This window comes from Arvicanthis niloticus, chromosome 10, assembly GCF_011762505.2.
Source record: "Arvicanthis niloticus isolate mArvNil1 chromosome 10, mArvNil1.pat.X, whole genome shotgun sequence".
Lineage (NCBI taxonomy): Eukaryota > Metazoa > Chordata > Mammalia > Rodentia > Muridae > Arvicanthis > Arvicanthis niloticus.
Window position 1 is genome coordinate 32,882,128 of NC_047667.1, and position 25,600 is coordinate 32,907,727.

Sequence of the window (25,600 nt, forward strand, 5' to 3'; positions counted from 1 at the left end):
TTTTGTATGTATGAGTAGTGCATGCATATATGTGCATACATATGTGTATCTTTTGTACCTGCCAGCTGTATATGGAAGTCAGAAGAGGGTACCAAATCTTGTGGATCTGGAGTTCCAAATGGTTGAGCCACCTAGTGGGTACTGCAAATTGAATTCATTGCCCCTGAAAGAGTATCAAGTACTCTTAACCTTTAAGATACAACTTCAGTTCTACTGCTGTATTTTATAATCCCAATCTGGATTCCAGAGTTCAGCCTATGCACTTATATTTTCAAATATTGCTAATGCAATTATGTTTCTGTAGCACTAGATTGGCAGATGTAAATGAATGGTCTCAGAATCATTCATGTCTGAAGCATGTTATTGGCAATAAAAGGTAAATCAACTCTTTGATGGAATATTTTTGCTAAAATATTTTTTTCTTAGTAAAATCTTGACTATTTGTTTTTCCTGAGAAACATGGTCAGGTATTGGCGGTTTGTGCAGGAGTGAAGCTCTGAAGGCTAGAAGAATGAATGGAAATATGCAACCTCAGGAGGTGGGAAGTGGGAGGACTGTGTAGAATGTACCAGAGGCCTGGGAGATTAGATACTCTCAGTACTCAAAAGGAGGGATCTTAGATTAAATGCCCAACAGTGGAGAGAGGGAACTTGTAGAATCTACCTTGAGTAGAAAGACAGAGCATCAAGTGGAGCGGTGGAATTACCATCCCACAGTCAAAAGCTCTGACTCAGAATTGTTCCTGTGTAAAAGAAATGCAGCAACAAAAATGGAGAAGAGACTGAGGGAAACAAAATCCACTGACCAGCCCAACTTGAAATACATCTCTAGGGTATGCTCCAAGGCCTGGCACTATGACTGATGCTACAGGAGCCTAGCATGGCTGCTCTCCATGGGACCCAACAAACAGCTGACTGAGACAAATGAAGATACTTAGACCCTACTAATGGACTGAAGTTGGGCAACTCTGTGTTTGAATTAGTGAAATGCTAGAAAAAGCTGAGAAGGAGGGAGACCCCTTTTTTAGGAAGACCAGCAATCTCAACTAACTGAGACTCCCTAGATCTCTCAGACACTGAGCCACCAACCAGGCTACATACACTAGCAGGTACAAGACCCCCAACACGCATACAACAGGGGGCTGCGTGGTCTGGCCTCAGTGAAAAAGATGCTTCTAAACTGAGATACTTGAGGCCCCAGGGAGTTGGGAGGCCTGGTAGGGTGTGTTGAAGGTATAGTGAGGTAAGGGGGTGAGGACATCCTCTTGGAGACAGAGGGAAGGAGGAAAGGGATGATGAACTGTCAGAGGGCAGACCAGGAGGAGGATAATGAATGGACTGTAAAAAAATTAAGGATAAATATTTAAAAGCATTTATGTTCAAAAACCAACATTAACTAATGTTAAATTGAGTTTTCAAAATTGATGTGAACATAATATTTTCATCAAATGCATCTATTTAAACTTGCTGGAGGTTGAAAAAAAAGTGTCACAATGAAAGTAATGACAAAATGTACCAGAAGAGCTGAAACCAATCCCATAAGGGGATCATCTATGGACAGAATTATTTAAGGTCTGTTTTTATTCAGTATTAACTAATCTTTTGAATTGCTTCAAATGAAAGCAATGAACGTATTAAGACAGCACAATGCTAAAAATGTGTTAATTTTCCTGTGCAATTAGCAGAACTCTTTGTCATATTTTCAGAGCAGAGATAATCCCTCCCATAACTGCTTAAACCCATGTCAAAATGTCAACAGAAGCAAGAAATATTTTCTGTAATCGAAATCTTATATAAATGCTAAACAGGAGAATTAAGTTTGCTAAGAATATGCTACCAGCTCACTCCTGAGAGCTTTTGATTAGAAGCAAACTTAAATTATCTAAGTTATTTTATCCCTAACTTAATTTATACAAACTCTTGGACAAGTGAGCAGACACCCTGTCAGTGGTCAACAATACTGAGGTTAGTGAGAGCCTAGAATAGAAACAGGACAGATCTGTTTTCAGCTCTTGTCTGGTGATTAGTTGAGTGAGCATCTCCTGTATTTTGGGTGGAATTATGGGATTTGCAAATATTTTATACCATTTTATCGATTGCCTTTTCATTTTCTTGATTGTTTCCTTTCATGTGCTTTTCAGTTTGATGTAGCAACAATTCTACATTTTTTTTTCCTGTAGTTGTGTTTTATTGAGAGGCATTTACGGGGTAATGTGAAAACCTAGTACAGTTGAAATTTTCTAAAATATATGACGGCAATCTCATGATGTCTCCAAATAACAGGAGAGATATAATTCCAACTAGCCATTTCTTGTTACCAGAGAAAGCTTCTTGTATTGGATCTGGGTTACCTCCAGTTGAATTGATGGTTAAATGGCTTCATGGAAATATCCAAACAACCCAGGCTGTTACAAAGATGATTGGTTGCTCTCCACAAACTGACAAGACCCCATTGCTGAAGATAACACCAGTGCAACTACCAACACAGCTGTTTCATAAAGAAATACAGCTGACAACTACATAGAATCTTCACCCCTATGTTCAGCAATCTTTAGTACAGAAAGGTACTTTGATGACTAACCCCCGACCCCCCCCCACAAAAAAAAGAAAAAATAGAAAGAAATGTAAACATAAACCCAGCCACAAAACCTTTCACCTATAGTCTGTCTTTCTTACAAATATGCTAGGGCAATGATGGCCCAAAACACCGTGGAAGTAGACAAACAATGTCTGATTTGAAATGAGGCCTACTCTACAAGATGGAAACTATACATAATTAAGTGACCCAGAACCAGAGACTACACAGACAAAGAACTAGGGTGAAACCAAATATTTCTGGTCTTTAAAACAATAGTGATAAAATTACTCAATTAAAAAAATATTAATAAAATAACCCATAATGATACTATTCTATACTTGCAAATCAGTGCCTTAGTCAGCATTATGAGAGAAACTTCCTCCTGTAGCAGATGAGAACAAATACCCACAGCCAGGCATTACAGAAATATAAACTTCAAAACCTGCAGCTCTAAATGGGATTTCTCCATGAAACTCCTTCCCTCAGTGCTCAAGGAATCCTGCAGAAGGGGAGGCAGAAAAAGTCCAATGAGCCAAATGTGATGGAACACACAAAGAAAATAAGGCCTTCTAAGTTAATGGAGCAAAGTTTGTATGACTTCAGAAACTGAAACAACAAACACAGGAACTACAGGAGTCTGCACTAGGTCCTCGGGATTATTATATTATAGCTTTCAGTTTAGTATTTATATAGTACATCTGAGGGTGTGAACACATGGCTCTCAGATTCTTGTGCCTTCTCTTGAGATCTTTTTCTTCTATTGGTTTGAGTTGTGAAACTGATATGATGGGCTTTGTTTTATATTATATTTTATTGTATTGTTATCCATTCGAACCCTGTTCTACTCTAACGACAGAAAGGAAGTGGATCTTTATGGGGGGACAGCAGAGGTTGAACTGGGAAGAGTATAGGAAGAGGAAATTCTAATTAGGTCATATTGTGCAAGAAAAGATTCTATTTTCAACAAAGGGCAAAACATTACATACTATACTAAATAAAATAAGCTGGACATTGAACACTAAATCTACCTAATCTCAATTATATGTGGACTCTAAGAAAGTACAATTCATATAAACAAAATGTAGGATGGTGGTAACCACAGGCTGCTGGTGACCTGGGGGATCTGTGGAGTTTGGTTAAATAATATAAAGTCCAATTATAAACAAATTGGAAGTGTATGAGAAGTACTAGATTACACTTAAAAGTAATTGAAGAGAAGATAAGGGTCCTTATCACATACGGGCAACTAAGGTAATAGTTTTGTAATTTGATTAGAGTAATCATTCCCAGATGTATATCTTTATAATGTAATCACATTCTGCACTGAAGACTATATAGCCATTTTTTCATTAATTGTGCCACAATGAGCCTAGGAGAAAGAAAAAGAAAGAGTTCTTGAGTGGAGCTTGAAATCGCTGCACAGATTTGTGGACCACTTTACATGAACCATTTGATCTGTCTTTATCTTAGCTTCTTTATTGTTAAAATTATGAGAACATTGACCTTATCTTGCACAGCATTTGGGAAGAATTGCTAATAATTCACAGCGAAGTTCTCAAAAGTGTAGAGTGCTTAAATCACAGGAAGAGATGAATACACGCACACACACACAGAGTTAGTTATGTGTGTATACATTGTTTTGTGTGTGTATAACAATGTCATATATATTATGTGATATGTGATATAATTGATGATATATATAGTTTGATATATACATGTATATATATACATAACTGCATATATATGATAATGTTTTTACTTACAATGTTTTCATTGAAGAGTAAAAAAAATATTGAAAACTGTCTGGTTTTTTTTTTTTTTTGGATGCTTTTAACTCTAAAAAAACAGGAAGCTCAAATGGCTGAGAGAATGAAGCTCTTCTATTACACATAAGAGGCTGTCTTAGGTAAGAAGCTTTGTCCATTCAGTGACTCAGTGATGTCATTTCATATAGGGCTCCATGAATCCCTTTTGTATGAACTTTTGCATTCAGAACAAGGTTGTTATTTTACATCAGTGGAAAGAGAACAAAATTGATCAGAAAAAAACCACCCATCCCCTCTCATCAGTTTTACCATTAAATAAATATTCAAGGATGTTTCTCAAGTCTTTTTTTCCTTCAGTCCTTTAGTATCCATTTGATCATAGGTTAGTCAATCACTGAAAAAAAAAACTACAAAACAATAGGAAATGTTCAATTGAATCCTTTTCTTTTCTCTGAGGCAAGTACATAAATAGATCTTCAGAGGTGAAAAGGTGAGATCTAGAAAAGTCATGGTCAGCTCCAAGAAGAAGCATTGGCCCAGGCTCAGTAGCTAGTAATGTCAGTTCAATTGTGTTCATTTTATATTCCCTATGTTGATTAAAACCCAATAACATGCCATTAAACATCCCTTTTTTTCCTGCTAAGTCTTCTAAGATTACACAAAATAATACAAACATTAGGGATTTCACTGTCTAAAGATGTGTTCCATCTCATTTTATTATTCCAGGCCCTGGCTAAGTTTTAAAAAATCTACCCTTTCATTTTCCAACACAACACGATTGTTTGGGAGGAATGGTCCAAATTAACTTTTTTATGCTTACAGTGCTGTCATTCATCCCAAGTTATGAAACCATTCTCAGTTATGATATGCATATGCAAGTGAATTTTGATCTCTTAACTCTGTGAACTCTAGTAATGACAGTTGTCTGTAATCTGATTGGCTAGGTATACGTTTACCATTGATTTAAATTTCTTTTGTTCTTATTTTCGTATTTTGCTTCCACATTGCAATTACCCATCTTCAGATTTTTACTCCACTGATGTTATCTCACTCACCTCTGCACATGTTTTCATCTTCTTTTGCTTTTCTTTCATTCACCATTTTTTCAACCCCTACTTTCCTATAACAGTTATTGTTATAGATAATTACAGGGAAACTAGGTCCCTCCATTTTCTCAAATAGCAACATTCATTTCAATATATTGTTAAGTGCATAGTGGCATACAGAAACTAGAATCTAACATGTCTAGTTACGATTGACAATATTTTCTTACTATGCTACCTACTGACACTATTTTCCTGCTATGATGGATATAGTTTGTTGAGCTTCAGGTTATATAAGAATATAAGAAGATAAAACTAAGATATAATAGCCTAATGACTCATGCTATAGTTATGCAAGGCATATGAAATATAAAATATATAATTCTTGCCGATGCATGCTTTACCATCACAACTCATGCCCTCAAAACAGGGTTGCCATGCCATTTCTATGCAGATGCCATGCAGATGCACCTGTCTCTTTTGCATCTGCATATGTGAGTATACATATATTTGAGAAGTTTATAGACAAAACTATCTGTAAAACAAAGTAACATTTACATAAGGTACTTTTGGCTACAGTATTGTCTCATCAAGCGGTTTTCATATATTTGGTAATATACATAGTCAATATTTTTATTTTGTTTCTTAAAAACTTATGTCTAGTTTATTTCTTCAATATTTTTCTTGCTCCAATCAAGATGTCTATTTACATTTAGTTGTTCTATGTAATCATATACTGATGACTAGAATTTGTTTTGAATTGAATTATAGGTGCTATCTGTCTATCTATCTATTAGCTGTCTATCTATCCATCTATCTATCTATCTATCTATCTATCTATCATATATCTGTTGTCTTGAAATATTATGATCTTGATCATTAGGTCTTCTTGTCATTCTATTAAAAGTACATTTTAAAGATATTTCACCTTAGCTATCTTTTTCTTCTGCCTCTTTGGTGATATCCTGCAACCCATGGGATTTATACACCATAAAACCACTGTTGACACTATAAATTAAATATAGTTTCCAGAAGAGATCAATGAGATACAATAAAATGAAGATTTTCTGAAATTTTTCTTAACAAAATAGACTCAGTCATTAGCAAAGGCAAATAATATTTAAATTATGACTCCATCTTACTCTGTTCTTAATGATATCAAGGAAACAAACAAATTAACAAGGCTACTTAGAGCATAGACAAAGCAGGAACCCTTGAATAATAGTAATGTATTAATAAAAATGTTTCATAATGATAATAAATTAATCCTCAAACCATTAAAATTGCAGCTATATCATAATGTAGCTATATTATTTCTGATCTGTATCCAAAGTCTGCTTGCTAAAGTGGACTTTATGATGGAGTTTCTCCTTACCTCCTCATAAATATTCAATTAGTTTTTCATATGTTCACATTCTAAGGTATTACCTATTTGTGAAGTGCTTTAAAGTACATGTTAGGATCACTTATATATTTCGGTATTGCAAAGCTACTTCTAGTGGCTAAATATATTCAAATTTGCAACTGAGAAGATCTCAAATAGACATGTTAGATACTTTGTTCCTGTAAGTTACTATACACTTAACACTATATTAAAATGAGTGTTAGTTGAGAAAAGAGAGGGAACTAGTTTCCAGAAAATTCTATTTGTGCATTTTGAGGACAGAGACAGCAAACACACTCTGCATGAGGCTGAAAGTTGAAAAAAAAAAGCTGAAACTCTTACTTTGGGAAAATTCTCACTTTGATAAAATGACAGAAAGATGCCTCGGGCCTCAACTTGTTCTTACTCCCTTCTTCACTGTCCTGGATGACAGCATGAGCTTGGTCCTTTGTGGACACTGCATTTGGCAGCTTGAGGGCAGCTGATACACAGAGACAACAGTTTTCTAAGGGTCAGTTTTACTAGACAACTCTACCAGCTGCTCTGTCAGTCTCACTTGGGCAGTCAAGCATCCTCAGATTAATAGATTCCCAGCAAGTCTGCCTTTATTATTATTTTATACTTTTAACAGCGTTTCAGTTCACAGCTGTAGCTAGCCTAGAACTCACTATGTAGACACAATTGGCCTCAAATTTAAAGAGACTGCCATATCTCTACCTACTGAATATTAATATTAGAGGCATGGTCATCACACCCACTGTGTTTTGAGTTTTGGTTCTTTCTTCTCAAACCTTTCCTGGTTAACCTGCTCCTACATCTGTGACTACTCAGTTTCAATAGTAATTTTTCTTATCAGTGATATTTTTAGAGGCTCAGTAATACTTACAATCTTTTCTCTTTCTAACCACAGAATATCTTATAATGTGGTAGTTTATGCCCACAAAATTTCTTTTCCTACTTCCAACAGCCTTACAACATTTCCCTCCTAATTTTATGTACTTTGCTTTTAAACTTACTGAGTCCTTTGAGCACCACACCTTTGCATAAGGCCATCTACTGGAACATGAACAGCCTCTCAGAGACCATATTCCTGAAGAAAACCGAACCTCCCTTATCTAGCAGACACCAACTGTCAATAGGTCCTCAGCTAAGGGTGGAAGTCATTATCTTTTCTGTCCACCATGCCATAATTTTTGACTGGCTTGATCTTGTGCATTTCTTGAGCGTGCTATCACAGCCGCTGAGAGTTCATGTGTACAATAGGACTACCATCCTGTCACCTCTAGAAAACACTCTTTGCCTTAAAACAATCTCTTTTAATCTCTCTTTCTCCATAATAATTTCTCCTAGAATGATCTCTGATTGTTAGTGGAAGAAGGTGTGATGTGCCATTTATATTTGACAAGTTTGGAGTCTCCTAACCTTTGTAAATTGGTTAGTTGTTGGTCTCTTTATTAATCACCATGTACTATAAAAAGGAGCATACTGATGATTGCTGGGAGAAGCAATAATCTATGGGTTCAAATATAGGCTCTTACTAAGCAGTTTTTCACTGTATCCATTAGCAGTATTAGGTTCTCCGTTATGGCCATTGATCTAGCCAAACACATAGTTTTGGCCCAATTATGCTATCCACCCTGAATCACATCTATAGCATTCCTGGGCATATTCTCAAAGAACAAACTTTCTCAATCATGCTGATTGCTTCTCCATTCATGATAGGCAGAGGATGAATATAACCTAGATATCCATCAGCTGATTGATAGATAGTGCAACTATATACATAAACACAATGAAATATTATTTAGCTTTAACAAAAAGAGGTTTATGAAATTCTTAGTAAATGAATAGAGATGGAAATAGAAATTCTGAGTGGGGCAATTCTATCAGAAACACAAATGCTGTTCTTGGATAGCCTTGAAAATTTAGATAGTTATAGTTAAATTATAATATCTGTAGAAGTCAGAAATCTAGTAAAGAGGCTATAAGCTTATATTTTTCAAAATCTATTTTTAATAAGGGTAGTTAAATATTTAAACTCCCCTCTAGCCCACCACATACCAGAGGTAGTGGAAAGGAAAGGTTAATAGAGAAAAAGAGAATGTGGATCTTCTTAGAAAAATGTTATTTATAATCTGCATTGTCAGGGTATCAGCAATTAAGTTGACATGAATCAGCAGCTTGATCTACTAGCAAACACCATCAGAAGATATTTATGGATATTTGAAAAAAAGAGGCTACTTAACAGCTGACACAAAGACAGAAGAGAAGATAATGATACCTGTTTTGATTCATGTTTTAATGTTAACTTATGTATTAGTTGGGCTATTATTTCTATAATGAAACTTTTTTTTTTTTTTTTGGAAAGCCTGTTGGGGTGGAAAGAATTTATTTGGTTCATACTTTCTTTTTACGTTAATTTATTTATTCATATTACATTCCAATGAACCTGGAGCTCAACCCCCTTCACATAGCCCATCCCTCAATCCCGCCTTTCCTACTCTGAGAAGGGTAAGGATCCCATGGCAATCAACTCACCCTACTACATTAAGTCATTTCAGTACTAGTTGCATTCTTTCCCACTGAGGCCAGACAAGGAAGGCCAGTTAGGGGAATAGAATGTAGAGGTAGGCAACAGAGTCAGGGACAGCCACCACTCCAGTTGTCAGGGGATCCATATGAAGACCAAGTTGCAAATCTGCAACATATATATGAGGGGCCTAGGTCCAGCCCATGCTTGCACTTTGGTTGATGGTTCAATCTCTGGAATGCCTCAAGATTCTAGGTTAGTTTACTTTGGTAGTTTTCTTCTGGAGTTTTTATCCTCTTCAGGACCCTTAGTTTTTCCTCCAACTTTTTCACAAATGCAGAGCTATAAAGTTCAGTCCCAATAGATACCTCTAAGAAACAAACCCCTTATGTAAGGCTCAAGAAGCACAGCATGGTAAGGGCTAGAACAATTTTAAGAACCAGAGAACTAGAGAGTTTTCAGTGAGACTGTGTCTCTGAGTAATGTCAAAAGCCATACAGATGAAGTCTTACCAACAGGACTGTCTATACATGAGCTGAACAAGGTCAACAACAGATATGACAAAATAGGCCTCAAAGCTAAACAAAGAGCTACAGGCAATTAAGGAAGGGAGGGAGGGAGAGAGAGAGAGAGAGAGAGAGAGAGAGAGAGAGAGAGAGAGAGAAATAGTCTTCTACAGGTAAAAGGAACCAAATGGATGGCCCCCCCAAAAGTGTCACAAACTGCTCTGCCCCACGTTGGGTGCCAAAAATGTCATGGACCACTCTGCCCCAAGCTTGGGGACCAAAATGTCATGGACCGCTCTGTCAATGTTGGAACCTGCACTGCCAAAAGCCTTGGGGGCTAAACTATTAGAGCCCACACTGCCCCAGGCTGCTCCAGTCCACGTGTCGGGGTTCAGAAAGAGAGAGTGTGAGGATGGACTTGAGGAATGGAGACCAGAGTGTGATTTAATCCCTTTTATTCTTCAGTCTCTCTTCTCTCCAAGTCCCTAGTTCCTAGTACAAAGTCTCAGGTCCTAATCCTAGTTCCAGTTGCTAGTCTCTTTCCCAGTTCCAAGTTCTCTTCCAAGTGCCTGTCTCTAGTACAAGTGTCTAATAATTTCTTCTGTCTACCTCTCACCTTTTATATGTCTGACTTCTAAGCCATGCCTTTAAGTCATGCCCTTAGGTCTAATCTCTAAATCACAGCTTTAAGTCACGCTCTTAAATCTCAGCTCTAAATCACACATTTAAGTCTCATACACCCAAGGGAAAATCCTGGGTATCTAAAACAAGATGTTATCAGAATGTGCTCAGATGTTGTAGGCTATTGTAAACAAGTCTCTTGTCAGGGTATATGGCTCAAGATGGCTGCAAGAATGATAGCCACCTTCTGTCGGCTCCCCACACAAAAGCATATATAAAATAGCATATATATATATGATGATATGATACTTGGTACAATTAGTGAAAAGGGAGCATGAATTGGAAAGAGAGAAAGTGGTATATTGGAGAGTTAGGAAGGATAAGAAATGAAGAAATGCAATTATAGAATAATCTGGGGAAAGCAAATCATCTTAAAACAATAGAGATGACTAGAAGTTGATCTATTATTTCTTGTGAGAAAGCAAATAATAAAAAGAAGAAATTCAGTTTAAAATGGGTTATTTTATATTCTAATTAGCATTAATCATATTGCACAGAAAGAATTGAACCTGAAGGACATTAGCACTTGTCACTGAATGAATATAATGAAAGGTAAATTAAGACATTATTAACATTATAAAATCAAAGTCTACAATGTTTGTGTCAAAATGTGAATTTTAAGAAGGAATAACAATATCCATTTAAAAACTAAAAGTAAAAAGATATAAATGTGAGACCAGGTCCTACTGAAAAGACAGCAGCACCTTGAGCTGCTCAGAGAACCATGGAGCATTAAACTGTTGGATTTCAATAAGAATCAGTTCTATATATTGCATTTTAAAAGCTTGCGTATTACTTAGTAAGTAGTTTTTCATTGTTATTTTTTGAAACTCAGGTATGTTGATGTGTGAATCAATAGTTATTAGTGAATAGTGTCCAGGATTCATGTACACATTCTCTAATTACATTTTTCTAGTTTTGAATTTACTACTATATCCTTTTGTGAAATACTTAGGAGATATAAACAGAATGAATGTGTCTTTAAATATATAGGGTACGAAAAGGGCATTCACAAAATAATTCTATTATAGTGTATTATTGCCAACACTATTGAGTAGTCCAGTTGATGCATATATGCTACCCAGTAATTCATCTGATTAAATTATTTTTCATATAACGTGATGCTTATTTAGCAATACCACATCATTATTTTAGTTTTTATTTCTTTTAACAAAAAATTATTACTGAGTATACTGTATTGTGCTCATTGCTCACTCATGTATTTTATTTAATTATTTTTGAAATCCTAACATCATTTCATTATGAAAAGTAATTATTGAAGATGGTGTTGCTATGACTGATAAACTAGAGTGAGCATATCTCCCTGTAATTAGCCCTTATTTTTTGTGTTGTGTTTTCACTTACCAGTGTCTTTTAAATAATATAGATATTCTATTTTTATGAAAACCATTGCATAGTTACTATTTTATTTTATAATTCATGCTGTGTACATTATCCAAAAAATTACTGTCTAAAAATGAAATAGCTGCTTCTATCACTTTTATTTGAAGAATAGTTTAGTCTCATCACTATCTTTTTGGTTTTTTTTTTGGTTTTTGGTTTTTGGTTTTTTTGGTTTTTTTTTTTTTTTTTTTTTTTTTTTAGACAGGGTTTCTCTGTGTAGCCCTGGCTGTCCTGGAACTCACTCTGTAGACCAGGCTGTCCTCAAACTCAGAAATCCGCCTGCCTCTGCCTCCCAAGTGCTGGGATTAAGGGCATGCGCCACCACCGCCCAGCTCTCATCACTATCTTTGACACAAGACAATCAGCATAACATTGTATCTAGATATTGCCAACTACTATTTGGCATACATAGGGGATAAATAGACATTTGTTAAGAATCTCTATTGTGAGAATTTTATAGTTTTTAATTTTTATTAAAGTCTCTGACTTGAGATGGAATCTACAAATTTTCTAGTTGGAATTTATAAGTAGTTCAAGTCAGAGTTTCATGTTTAATTTTTTCTCATTATTCTCATCTATATATAGTTTCTCCAGAAACATTTTATTTAAAAGATCATCCTCTACCATTGAATTGCTTGGGCTTCATTGTTTCTATTTATTTCTTGATGCATATTGTTCATTGATAGATGAATACTATTTAACAAACTCCATTGAATTAGCAACCTTTAATAATGAGTGAGAATTGTCTTGAAAGATATTTCAGGTTTATTCTCTTTTTCATTATCATTTGGGTACTTAGTGTTATTTGTATTTTTCACATTCAATTTAGAGACCTATTGACTATTTCTACTACTTTTTCTGAAACTCTTTTGGAATTATGCTTCATGTTTCGATGAATCCAGTAGGTATTAGCAAACACATTTAATCTTCTAATTCATGGGCATTGTGTTATAATTTAATTTGATAAATGCTTTAAAATTTAAGCTTTTAAAAGTATTTTCTCATCAATAGTCTCATTTTTATGCAAACTCTTTTTTAACATCCCATGTTAAAGGATTTCAATTTTTATGTACAGTGCTCTGACACTAGACATTCTCAAGTTCAAATACATCCTGAGTCATAAAATGAGATCTTCTTTCAAAAAACAAACAAGAAAAAATAGGTATATTTTTAAAAATAGGTATACACACACACACACACACACACACACACACACACATATATATATATATATATATCCACAAAAAAATACCAAAATGTGGGACAGCATGAAAAGACCAACCCTTTGAACATGGATGAGAGAGAAGAATCCTAAGTCAATGACATAATAAACATCATCAATAAAGTCATAGAAGAAAATGTCTCTAGACCAAGAAAAGACACCCACACAACTATAAGAACCACCTACACCACTAAAAAGACAAAAAAATTCCATGACATATTACAATTAAAGCACTAAACATATAGAACAAAAATGTATATAAAAATTATAAGAGAAAAAAATGATATATAGAAAGGAAAGCCTATCAGAAGAACAGCAATTTTTTTAGTGGAAAATCTGATAACCAGAGGAGCCTGGAGCGATGCATTCCAAGCCCTAAAATATGCTGACTCTTAGCCTAGACTGACTAGACAGTTGAAAGAAAAAGAAAAAAATTTCTATTATATAAATAGCTTAAAATATATATAAAGAGAGAGAAATAGGAAATCAAACATGGAGAAAATATAGGAATCAGTATTTGGGCTGAAAGAGAAATTGTCATAGCCAAAAAATATGAAAAAATGCTATAAGAAAATTACTAATACATCAAGAACAAAAACAACAGCAACAACAACACACACACAAACACATACACACACAAATGAAAACCAAACATCCACATATTTCAGTAAGTTGAAATATCAGTGGTTTCCATTATTCATTGAAAAGACACTGGTTTACTGTTCCGATAAAGAAAATAGTCTATCTCTTTTCTTTAAGAGGGCCCTGGCAGAAATATAGCAGAGGTCTGCCTGATCTGGCCTCAGTGAGAGAAGATGCACTTAATCCTCTGAGACATGAAGCCCCAGAGAAGGGAGAGGCCTAATGAGAGGGACCCTTCAGAGGTTAGGGGGAAGGAGTAGGATGAGGTATTGTGGGAGGGGAACTGGGAGCGGGGCAACAACTGGAATGTAAATAAAATACTTTTTAAAGATATATCTTAACATTAAAGGTAGGTACCCACTTTAGAATAAAAGAATGAAAAAAAAAGTCTTCAAATCAACTAGAACCATAAACCATAAAGCTATCAATCTATTCTAACATATGACAAAATAGGATTCAAGCTAAAAGTAATAAAATGAGACAGACAAAACATCTCATTCAAATTAAGTAAGGTACCAGTACCAAATTCAGAAACACCCAATTTCACAGTGAAAGAGAAACTGGATTTAAAGTCACAGATTAACATTATTCCATTGATACTATGGAATTTAAGTACCCCACTGTATCCAATAGAATATTCATTCATCTGTAAAAAATTAAATAGACAAAATCACTTGCAAACTTAGATACATATGGAGAAAAAGAATTTTAACTGAGGAATCACCTCCCTTAGGTTGGTCTATGGGCATGTTTGTAGGGCATTTCGTTTTTAATGTCGATGTATTAGGGTCTAGACCACTATGGGTAGTGCCTCTCTCTCCCTTGCAGAGTGGTCTGGGCTCTGTAAGAAGCTGTCTGAGCAAACTAGGGAAAGCAAGCCATTCAGTAAGTTCCTGCATGCTACCTGCTACAGTTCCTGCCTTTAGATTCCTGCTTTAGCTTCTGTCTTTACTTTCTTTCTTCAGTTATGGACTGAGCTCTAGAACTGTAAGATGAAGTAAATCTTACCCTACTTTTTGTTATTTTTAGCCATTTTTTTGAGAGTAACATAATTAAAGTGTCTATTTTTGTGCTGATTTTTCCATATTTTAAATTTATCTGCTTTTGCAAATTTTTTTTTGTCTATGGTTTAATGGATTTTCTCAGTTTCCTTTCCTTGCCTTTGTTTATGTCTCTTATCTGTGTATTTGAGTTCTCTATTAGGATCTTGATTTTTTTAATAAATAATTCATTTAGTGTCAGTGTAGGGAGGGGTTAGCCTACATGTATATTCATGTACTGCAAGCCTGCAGTAGCCTCACTGGCTTGAAGCAGGTGGTATATTCCATGGGATGCTAGAGGGTTCCATTCATGTGAGCCATTCATGTGCTGGGAATAAAACCCTGATCCTCTGTAAAAGCAACAAGTGTTTTGATCTCTGAGCAAGCTCTATAGCTTTCCTTGAATTTAAATTTTTATTTATTCATTGTGAATTTTGCACCATGTATCCCAATCCACTCATCTTTCCATTCCTCCATATCTGCTCTTCACCCTGATAATCTCCACTTCCAAAAGCAAATCAAACAACAGAAACAACAAATCTCATCAAGGAAGTTGTAGTGTGTTACACAGTATACTCTTTTCTCAAAAGAGCTTTACTCGTACATGTTCATTGCAATGAGTCATTGGTCTGGTTCGAGGCCTATGGCTTCTGCTATACAATCAATACTAAATTCTCTCTGCTATTCCTCTTGGATATCCTGCTGTTGACATATGTCATAGAAAGTCTGCAGCTTTGGTTCCTTAGGACTTTCAGCCTTCACATGTTCCAACAGGTCATAGATGAGGTAGATGTTGGCTTGGTCCAGTTCAAAACCCTGGATGTGAGCCTAGAGCTTAGCTAAGTTTGGTCAACCCACCACCTTTCCTGCTCCCACACTTTTAGGGCCAGCTATTTAGCCCTGGTATGACAAGGGGTGGAGGCATTTTTTCCATACTTATGCCTTAGGGACCAGCTCTACAAAGCTACACAAGAGAGGTGCTCCCCGGACCACCTCAGGGGCCTGCAGCCAGCTAGGGGTAGAAGCTAGTTCTACGGAACCACGATGGGGAAGGTTGAGGCTAGTTCTATGTACCTAGTTTTTAGAACTCAACATGACCCCAAGCAGCAGCCCAGACCAGGGATATCAGCATTGACTTTGGTGGTGACATGGACTACAGACATCAACACAGATTCTTGTAGCAGTAGATATCAATCCAGATATGAATTCATGTCTTCTTTGGAAGCAGCATGGGATGAGACAATACTGTGGCTTCAGGAGGCAGGACAAGCTTGTAAGATCAGGCTGTTTCTTACCACTTTAGCCTGTCCAGTTCCACATTTCTTCATAGTGCACAAACCATTTTGCTTCTCTTTCTCTCCCACCTCTCCACCACATACTTGATCATCATAGTGATACTTGGGCCTCTGGGTATCATCCACCCTTGTTGCATGACAGTGGAAGGATGGTATAGCAAGATATTTTTCCCGAAAGTTGGGAGGAGATAAGGTGGGAGGAGTAAGAGAGGAAGAGGAGAAGGAAGAGGAGCTAGGAGAGAGAGAGAGAGAGAGAGAGAGAGAGAGAGAGAGAGACAGAGAGAGACAGAGAGAGACAGAGAGAGACAGAGAGAGACAGAGAGAGGAGGATGGAGAACCATGCTTGGACCAAGAGCAGTTCTAGATAACAACTTATATCTAGGTTAGTTAATTGGTTAACACTTCTAATTATGTGAGCATCTTCTTAATTGAGCATTTCCAAACATATAAAGCCTTTGGTTAATCATTAAGCATTAGAGTCTCATTTTATACTGGGTACCGAGTGGATGGAGGGATGGTCTGGGCTCAGCCCAGCCTTGTGGATACAGCGTGGAAGATTGGCAGAACCATCTTCCATGCTGGCGTCTCATCGGTGGCAGGGCTGGTGTTTCTGGCTGGCCGTTTTTAGCTGTGGCCTCTGACCGTGGAACATGGCAGCAGAGCTAAACACAGCCACTGCCACTTACATAGTCAGCCCAAGAAAACGTCGTTTTAAATATCTAACGCAACAGGATGGGAGCCTCTGGGTGTCCTCCAATTTTTTTAAGTAGTATATTTAAAACATTTCTGGTGCCTCTTATATAATCTGTATTATTTTATTTTATGGAGAAGATGCTGATTTGTGAAGTTTTCCTGGTGAAATGTAATCTCATGATTATTTAAAGTGTTTAAATCTTGTGTTTGAAATGTATGTTTTGGTATATGTGCCCTCTGACTTACAAATTTTCCTATTTTGTTTGGTTTGGTTTTAGTGAACACTTGTTACTGGTTCTTTCTACATAGATTTATGTTTGGGAGGAGTGTTAACTACAGTAATAACTATGATGGCTTGAGAAAGGATTCTGTGTTAGCTGAAGAAGACACTGTTTTTCTCACATGGGACCTATGGGTCATAAAGGCAGGAATACTAAGGTCTTCTTGGTTGATAAGCTTGATTCTGTTTTCAGTGGCATATGCTGCTCTTTATTGTCACCTGTCTCTTTCTTCAAGATCTCTGGAAGCAAATTTCAAAGAGAATCACAACTCAGCAAGAATCCTTTGGAGATGACAAGAAACTTCTACATCAATTGCTGCTCAAACGGATCTGCTCTCAGCTGGCCACTCTGACGTCTGTAGAGTCTTAAGATTTCTTCACTCCTGAGTGCTTCCTAGTTCTAGGCTATAGTATTATACTGGCTAATACTCTGAAGCAACACGTCATTGACCATATACCATCTACTACATACTCTGCCACTTGATATGTAATTATTAAATTGCAGATGAATTTAAGTTTACATATTCTACTATGTGCTATTTCTTAAAGAGAATGACATTCATTATGTCATGTAGACTGTTTTCATGGTTATTTGTCTTTCCTAATTATTCCTTGCTCAAACACCCATTGACTAGTGATTGTTTAAATGTTTCCTTGGTTTTTGTCTTCTTCAGAATAGAATGTGACCATGTGTAGCATTTTAACTTTTTAATTTAGTGATATGTAATTCAGATTCTTTGGTGAGTTTTAATTTTTCCGTATCTCACTTTTTTCCCACTGAATATTATCCCATTGTTTAGGTGTACCACAGATTGGTATCCATTCATCTACTCAAGCAAACTCTTAATGACTTCAAGCTTTAGAAACATAAAAATGTATAACTGTGTATATATTTTATATTTTCATAAATATTCTGGTCATTTAGACAAATATAAAAGAGTACAAGTGCCAAACCATGCTATGCTGTTTAGTGAAAACTTTTAAAACTTATTTTCAAACAGAATATACTATATTTTATTCATACCAGAAATTGATGCTAATAATCACTTTACCTTTTTCCTTGTTAACATTTGGTTATATCTATGCATTATAAACATTCTATGACTTACTTAGCACAATTTCTCTGTTGTTTTAATACGAAATGACCTAACAGACACACAATGTTAAAAACATTTTTATGTTTTGGAGATCCATAAATCTTCTCTAGAGATATGCAAACATTTTGGCTACTTTTCAGACATCATTTCTTCTTTGTAAGGGAATGGTCAATAGTTGACTATCCTCTGATACTTGATGATAAAGTCTTACTTCTGGAACATCATACACTCGAGTCCTAAAACTTCCAGAAATCAAGGTGACACTTGCATGGAAACTTATGATTACTGGCTAGGTACATGGAGCTAGAAGTTGCTATTAACAGTTCTGAAGGAGTAATGTAATCATCAATCTTATCAAGCATTTAATACTGCAAAATTAAAAATTACTGAACTGATAAGGCCCACCACTATATGGTTTAACACTAAAAGAATTCCTTCATGAGGTGAGTATCTGGAAAAATCTATGGTATTAATATGCAGCATTTTTGTTGGTGTTCAATTCTTTCAAGAGAGTACTGTATAGGTCAGAGAGTTTTAGTTGCAATAAGTTATATCATGTTTTGATGTTCCACGTTCAGCTGCTGCTAATATGTTGAAGGAATCATGGTAAAGGCCAAGGGCACATCAATCTTCTCTGTCCTCCTTCAACAGGTCTATAGTTTTGCCTTCTGGAGTTAAGCTTCAAATGCATTCTGAATTAGTTTTTGTAAAAGGTATAATTTTATACCTAAAATTACTTTAAAGTTTTTTTTTTCAGGGTTTTCATTGCTAAGATGTTGACAAAATTTGTATAACTAGAAGAAAATGCAGGGCAGAGGCTTTTAACGTCATTAATTATGAATAGAATGGAGGCATGAGTCAATGGCAGCTTTGGAACATGTAAAAGGTTGTTGAATTTAAGGTATTTTAAATTTAGAGTCAATAAGCTTTTATGGAGGAAATATATGAGATCTGGATAATGAGAACAACCAATAAAACCAAGATTTCAGGCCTGAGAAACTACATGAATAATTGGACCATTTTTTAAAAATAGAGAGTACTTGGCAAGCAGTGTTGGGGGTGTTGTCATTGAAATAAAGACCAATTTTGATATATTATTGTGACAATTTCTATTTAAGAATCCAACTGGAAACACAAGTGCAGAATGAGCTGTATGAATTTGGAGCCTATGAAATATTTCAGGAAGAAAATATAAACACTGCATATAACAGCCAGTAGGTGATGTTTAAATTCCCAGGATAAAGAAAAATACCACAAAGTAATCACAGAGAGAAAAGGAAACAATTTGGTTGGGACATGTCAACATTTATAGGTTAACTAGGGATGGTGAATCTCCCACTGCATATCTAGAAACACTGTTGGGTAGGAGAAGTAAGGATGTTTTTAAGAAGAGCATAAAAAGTGGTACATTCTATTGAAGGCTCAGAAAAAAATGAGAATTAAGAATTAGATTTGGAGGCATGTTAGATAGTAATTTTCATGAAAGAAATATGTCAGACAGGGACAAAAACATGACTGAGAGAGATTTAAAGGCTTAGGGTAGGCAAACTTTATAAGGTTGTTAGCAAAACTCTGCAGAGAGGTTCAGAACGAGAAATGCTAAAGTTAGTCTTAGTTTGGGGAATAAGTAGGCTTACTATTACTATTGAAAATGCCAGAACAATGGGTCCATGGATGGGGGAGCACCCTCTCAGAGGCAAAGCAAGGTAGGTATAAAGGGTGAAAGTCTTTTTGGAGGGTGAAACCAGGAAGGGGAATGATATTTAGAATGTAAATAAATGAAAAAATTAAAAATAATAATAAATAAAAATACAGTGAAAATACAAAAAATATGAATCAAACTAATGTGTTTGTTAATTTGAAAATGTTTATATGTTAATAACACAGATGTGAAAATCACATGCTATGGCCTTTATTTAATTCCTACTCCCATTATCACAAAACTCATTTCACTCAAATATCATCAATGTATGAACTTTCTTAGCTATCCCCTCAAACAGTGAGATTTAGCTTTTGTAGAAGATTGCAGAAAACATCCCTGTTCCCATGTCTTGTTAATAATCTCTCATCCCTGGTGTTGAATGCTAATTTATATTACATATCACTTTTTGGCCTAAAGTAGGAAATATTAATTGATATATTCCTAATACTTAAGCCTCTAAATATTTTAATCCTGTCCTTAAATAATTATGTGCTGGCACCTGGTACTGTCTCTGAAGAAAACAAACACATGGACAGGGATCATGAAAACTTTATTAGCATTGGCCTTCTTGTGTCTCCACCACATAATGCAGTTTTGTGTAGAGCTCAGGACCAAACAAAATGTATGGTGTATTATTTTCATATTGATCATTGTTTTTGATTCTCATTTCTATTCTGACATCCATGCCTTTCTACTTTGACTAGAGGAATATCTAAGACTATTATGTTGATGGCTAAAACAGAGGTATACCTCATGTAGACACCTTAAAACACCAAAGATATTTTTTCAATTTTTTTATTTCCTTGTTTTTTTTTAAATTGGATATTTTATTTATTTACATTTCAGATGTCATTCCCTTTTCACATTTCCCCTCCCTAGAACCTCCTATAGCTTTTATACTATTTTAATTACATGTATGTATTAAGGTCAGTTCTAGATTGAGGGCCTATCAATACAATAGATGTAAATAGTCAAAAAACAAGAAGGACAATAAACACAAATAGTCAAAAAACAAGCAAGGCATTAAACACAATTATGTGAACACTCCCATGATCACTGTTTTTAAGGGCTTATCAGGATGACCAAAATATCTGAGCCTATTTTTTGTCCTAGCCCAAAGTCATTTTCATGTCTGAAGCCTACTTCCTTGTTCTAGCCTAAAATTTAGATTCCTGTCTAAGAGCCTTACCAACCTAAGACAAAAGTGCATTGCTTTTGATAATGCATATTCCATGAAGGATAGGGAAGGCATTCTTGTCAGAATTACCTAAGACAGGCTCAGTCTTATAAATAAAATAAAAAAGGGGGAGAGGCAGAGATCCTTTGGGGGTGCTTAGCAAGAATCTGATATGTGCCAAGGACAAGTAAATGAGCTGCTTCACATGCATATGACATTGGCCAAGAACAAGGAAGTAGGCTTCAGGCAGGAATATGACATTAGGCTAAAACAAAGAAGTAATTTCAGATAGAAATCTAAATCTTAGGCTATAGCGAAGAAGTAATTTCGGAAAAGAATCTAAATATTAGGCTAGAACACCAAAGCTTTTATGCTCCAGTTAGAACTCTAAAATGTTCAAATTCCAGGAAAATGTTCCTCTTTAACATATTGTGCTAGCAAAGACACACAGTACCAAAAACCACCAAAAACTGCAAATTGCTCAGTGGAGACCAAATCATTCTTGTTTATTTCCCCCCATGCCTATTATCATGCATGATAATGGTAGATAATGGAAAAACTTTATTGATTCAATATTTTAAGTGACCACATAATCAGTTTCTACCTTTAAAACAATCATGGAATTTCCAACTCTCTACTGCATGAAATGTACTATATCTTGTCTTCTTCTTTATTATGTTATTGCACTGTTTAGGTTCTGTCTCACAAGCTTATAAATTTAATTACAGAAATAGTTTTCTTCCATTTACTTCTCTAAGTTAATGTATATATTTAATTTTAATGTCAATGACCTTCTCTGTAAGTGTGGTTACTCACAAAGGTGCAATCTGATGTAATATGAAACTCGTTGAGGTGTGAAAGTATTAATGTTAAAGAATTCACATCTCAAATTAGTTTTTACAAATTAATTATTTTAAATACTTGTACATTTTAAAATATTTTAGAACATAAATAATTTATTTTGATTTACATCTTAGGATTTGAGATTATAACTACAACATTTTCTTCTTTTCTTTCTTTCTCTAAACCCTCTCATACACCCCTATTTGAGCTCTTCTGAATTTATAGCCTCATACCATTAATTGTTGCTATATAGCTATAAGTGTATACATATATAACTAAGTACCTGAGTACAACCTATTCAGTTTGTATAATGCTATGAGGTTGAGCATACCGATTGGTCAGCATATATATTGTATTGATGCTAAAATGATCCCATTATTTTTGCTAGAGGCTGTTATCAATAGAAAATGAGACTTATTCTAAACAACATAGTGATATATATATATATATGATTTTGTTACTATTTCAAATTTTAACATGTTAATTGTTACAAATTTCCTCCTTTTAAACAAATATATATACTTTAAAAGGTACATTCAATTTTATTTATACTACTCATAAGTAAAAAAATAATTCAGTTTTCAATATTACCTCAATTTTAAATATATTATATATCATCAATATTTTTCCAATATCAAAGTATTGATGATTTTTCAAGTACATAATATCACAAAAGTCATAAAAGTTCTTATCTGAAACTATGAGCCCCAGTTTGTATTTATCAAACTGATTAAATGTATTTGAGTGTGTTAACATAAAAATTTGTTTAAAACTTGGACATTAAATTAGTAAATTGCAAAATGCTTTGCAAATCTTTGAGAATAGTACATTGTTGTTTATAAAGTTAGAGTAATAAGATTTTGACACACTTTTAATTTTTAACTATACAATTGTTACTATATACATAGGGGTTGCATTTTTTGACATATAGTGTCATATTTATCTCATTCATCGTTTGTTCAGTTTTATAAGATTTTTTTTTTTTTTTTTTTTTTTTTGGTTTTTCGAGACAGGGTTTCTCTGTATAGCCTTGGCTGTCCTGGAACTCACTCTGTAGACCAGGCTGGCATCAAACTCAGAAATCCGCCTGCCTCTGCCTCCCAAGTGCTGGGGTTAAAGGCGTGCGCCACCACTGCCTGGCCAGTTTTATAAGATATTGATGAAATTCTGCAGCTTCCCTGAATAAAAAGATCATACAGACATTCAACTTACTGAGCCAACCACTATATTAATCGTAAAGATGCTGTTTACATATTTATCTTTGAAAACCTTCTTAATGTACATATTATTTTGATCTTTACTCATCTCTGAAAAATTAGGTTTTGTTCACTTTGCAATTAGAGTGATTTCATCGTTTGATAACTTGAAGCATCGTTTTATAAATCATGAAGCAGTTCCTAGGAAACTTTTCAGATATTTTTGGAGTATAGCTTACTTCTTGAAAACTAGATTAAACTTCTTTTTTCAGGAGCTATCCAGTCTGCCATTCCCTGCTCCCTATGATTCGCTAACCAATTCTTGAGTATTTCTCTAGACCAGTTTATATCTCATAATCTGTTAATTGCTTTCAGGATGAATACAGGTCATCATCATAGCTCTATGTTCTGAAATCTATATTTACTTAGATAAAATTTGAAAGACATTTCTTGTATTTCTAAGTATGCTTTGAAAATTTTTTGATATCTTTTCTCTTTAAGTTACTTAAAATATTGAAAATATCCACTGGCATTTTAAGGTGTACACATGTGTATGTGTTTGTGTTTATTAAACATATGAAAATATAAAGTATTTGTTTGTAAATATTTGTTGAAATATCCTAAAGGCATTTTCCCTAACAAATTATTAATATACAATCTGGAGTTTCAACATTATCTATTTTTCATTCTCGTGTATGCTTTATAAATTCACAAAATACAAAATGTAAAAGATACACATTAGTTAGTGGCATAATAGTTGACATTGAACTAAGATAATTTATTTATGATTAGGTAGACTAAGAAAGTAAAATCATTTACTTACAGTATTTATAGTTTGGTCCTTCATGTGCCTTCAAAGAATGTGAGAGTTTTGCATATGTCAGCAAGCATCACTGCAGTTGTGTAGAATAACTTCCCTCACTGTCCTTTGGTGTGTTAGTTCTATGAAGCTTTGAAACACATTGACAAATTGCTCTTTGAATGCATTGGACATAATAAAATGGCAAATCTTCTAATTCTAACTGCATCATACACAGGAACTAAACCATTTCATAAAAGCCTAATAATATTTTATAATTAACACTTTAACAGTGTATATTAATATTTAATATTTCAATTAAAACTGCTATTCACCAATTAGTAACATATTCAGATAAACTTCAAGCTTCTTTTCTCCTTGAGGCAGGGAGAAACAGGAAAATTGTGTGTGTGTGTGTGTGTGTGTGTGTGTGTGTGTGAATATACACATACACATAATACACATATACAATACAAATATATAGACATATACATCATATACATGTACATATGCATATACATCATATATACATATATAAAACAAGTGGATGCCACTTTTAGTAAATAAAATGCATAGCCTTGGTATGCTTTACTGTTGCAGTGAATATATTCCCTATTAATTATTTAAGTACCTGCTTTTGCATCAATTTTTCTACTGTCTGTGACCTGGCACTGAGCACTTTCATCTTCTCAAATAGTCTCATAACAAGCTTCTCACTTTTGTTTGATCATGGCTACAACCCGCCCCCAACATACAACAGAATTATATCCAAAAATATTAAATCCAATCACTTTGTTCCTTCAACATGTACATTTCACAGTGTCCTTGAGCGAAAATTATTTAATATCATTTTAATGACACTCAAAAGAAGGTTTATGATTTAACTCTTAACACTCTTCAGGAATCTGTCCTCATGATTTTCCCATTATTTAAGGAAAGACTCATTCTAAACCATGTTGTTTCCTAATTGTTACATATAGATTTATATTCCTGTTTATTGTTTGGATTTTGTTTTGTTTTGCCTTAGCCTGCTGAATCTGTTTTTCCTGACTACCCGATACACACAGAGCTTTGGTTCAATAGTTATCTGAAGAAAGATATTTGTCGTGTGGTTTTTGTTTGCTTGCTTTTGTGTTTTTTTTTACTGTGTCAGTGTTCTCAGTTTAATGTGAGCAAATATCACACTACTACTACATTTGACACTGTGTACCTATAATGGCATGGTTAATATAATGGTAAAATTTATATCTGTACATGTCTGATAACCTGCTCGGCACAACTGATAATTTTAGGACTGCAATTGTATCTTGTTTCTCTTCATCCCTTATATCTTAACATTCCTTGCTAAATTAATATACCTCATGTATGAAATGGAAAAGAAATTACATTAATTTTTGTATAAGTTGCAAGCATACAACTTCCAGGGGGCACGAATGAAATTAAAATGAAAGTAAATCTAAGAGTGTTCTGATTCCTAAGTTGTGATCTTTATACATGTCCATGTATAAAGAGAGTAGAGGTTCAGTATTTTCTAACAATTCTGGAAAAGAAAAAAAATCTTGTGTGAGGAGGAAATGTATCAGGTTTTCCTTTGTGCTCTTTATTCTCTTGCTATAGAACTTATAGAGTGGGCCTTGAATGCGAGCAGAAAGAGGTTATACACTCCCATGACATTTGAGCCACTATTAAATCAGAGGACACAGCTTTCCAGACCGCTTGGTAT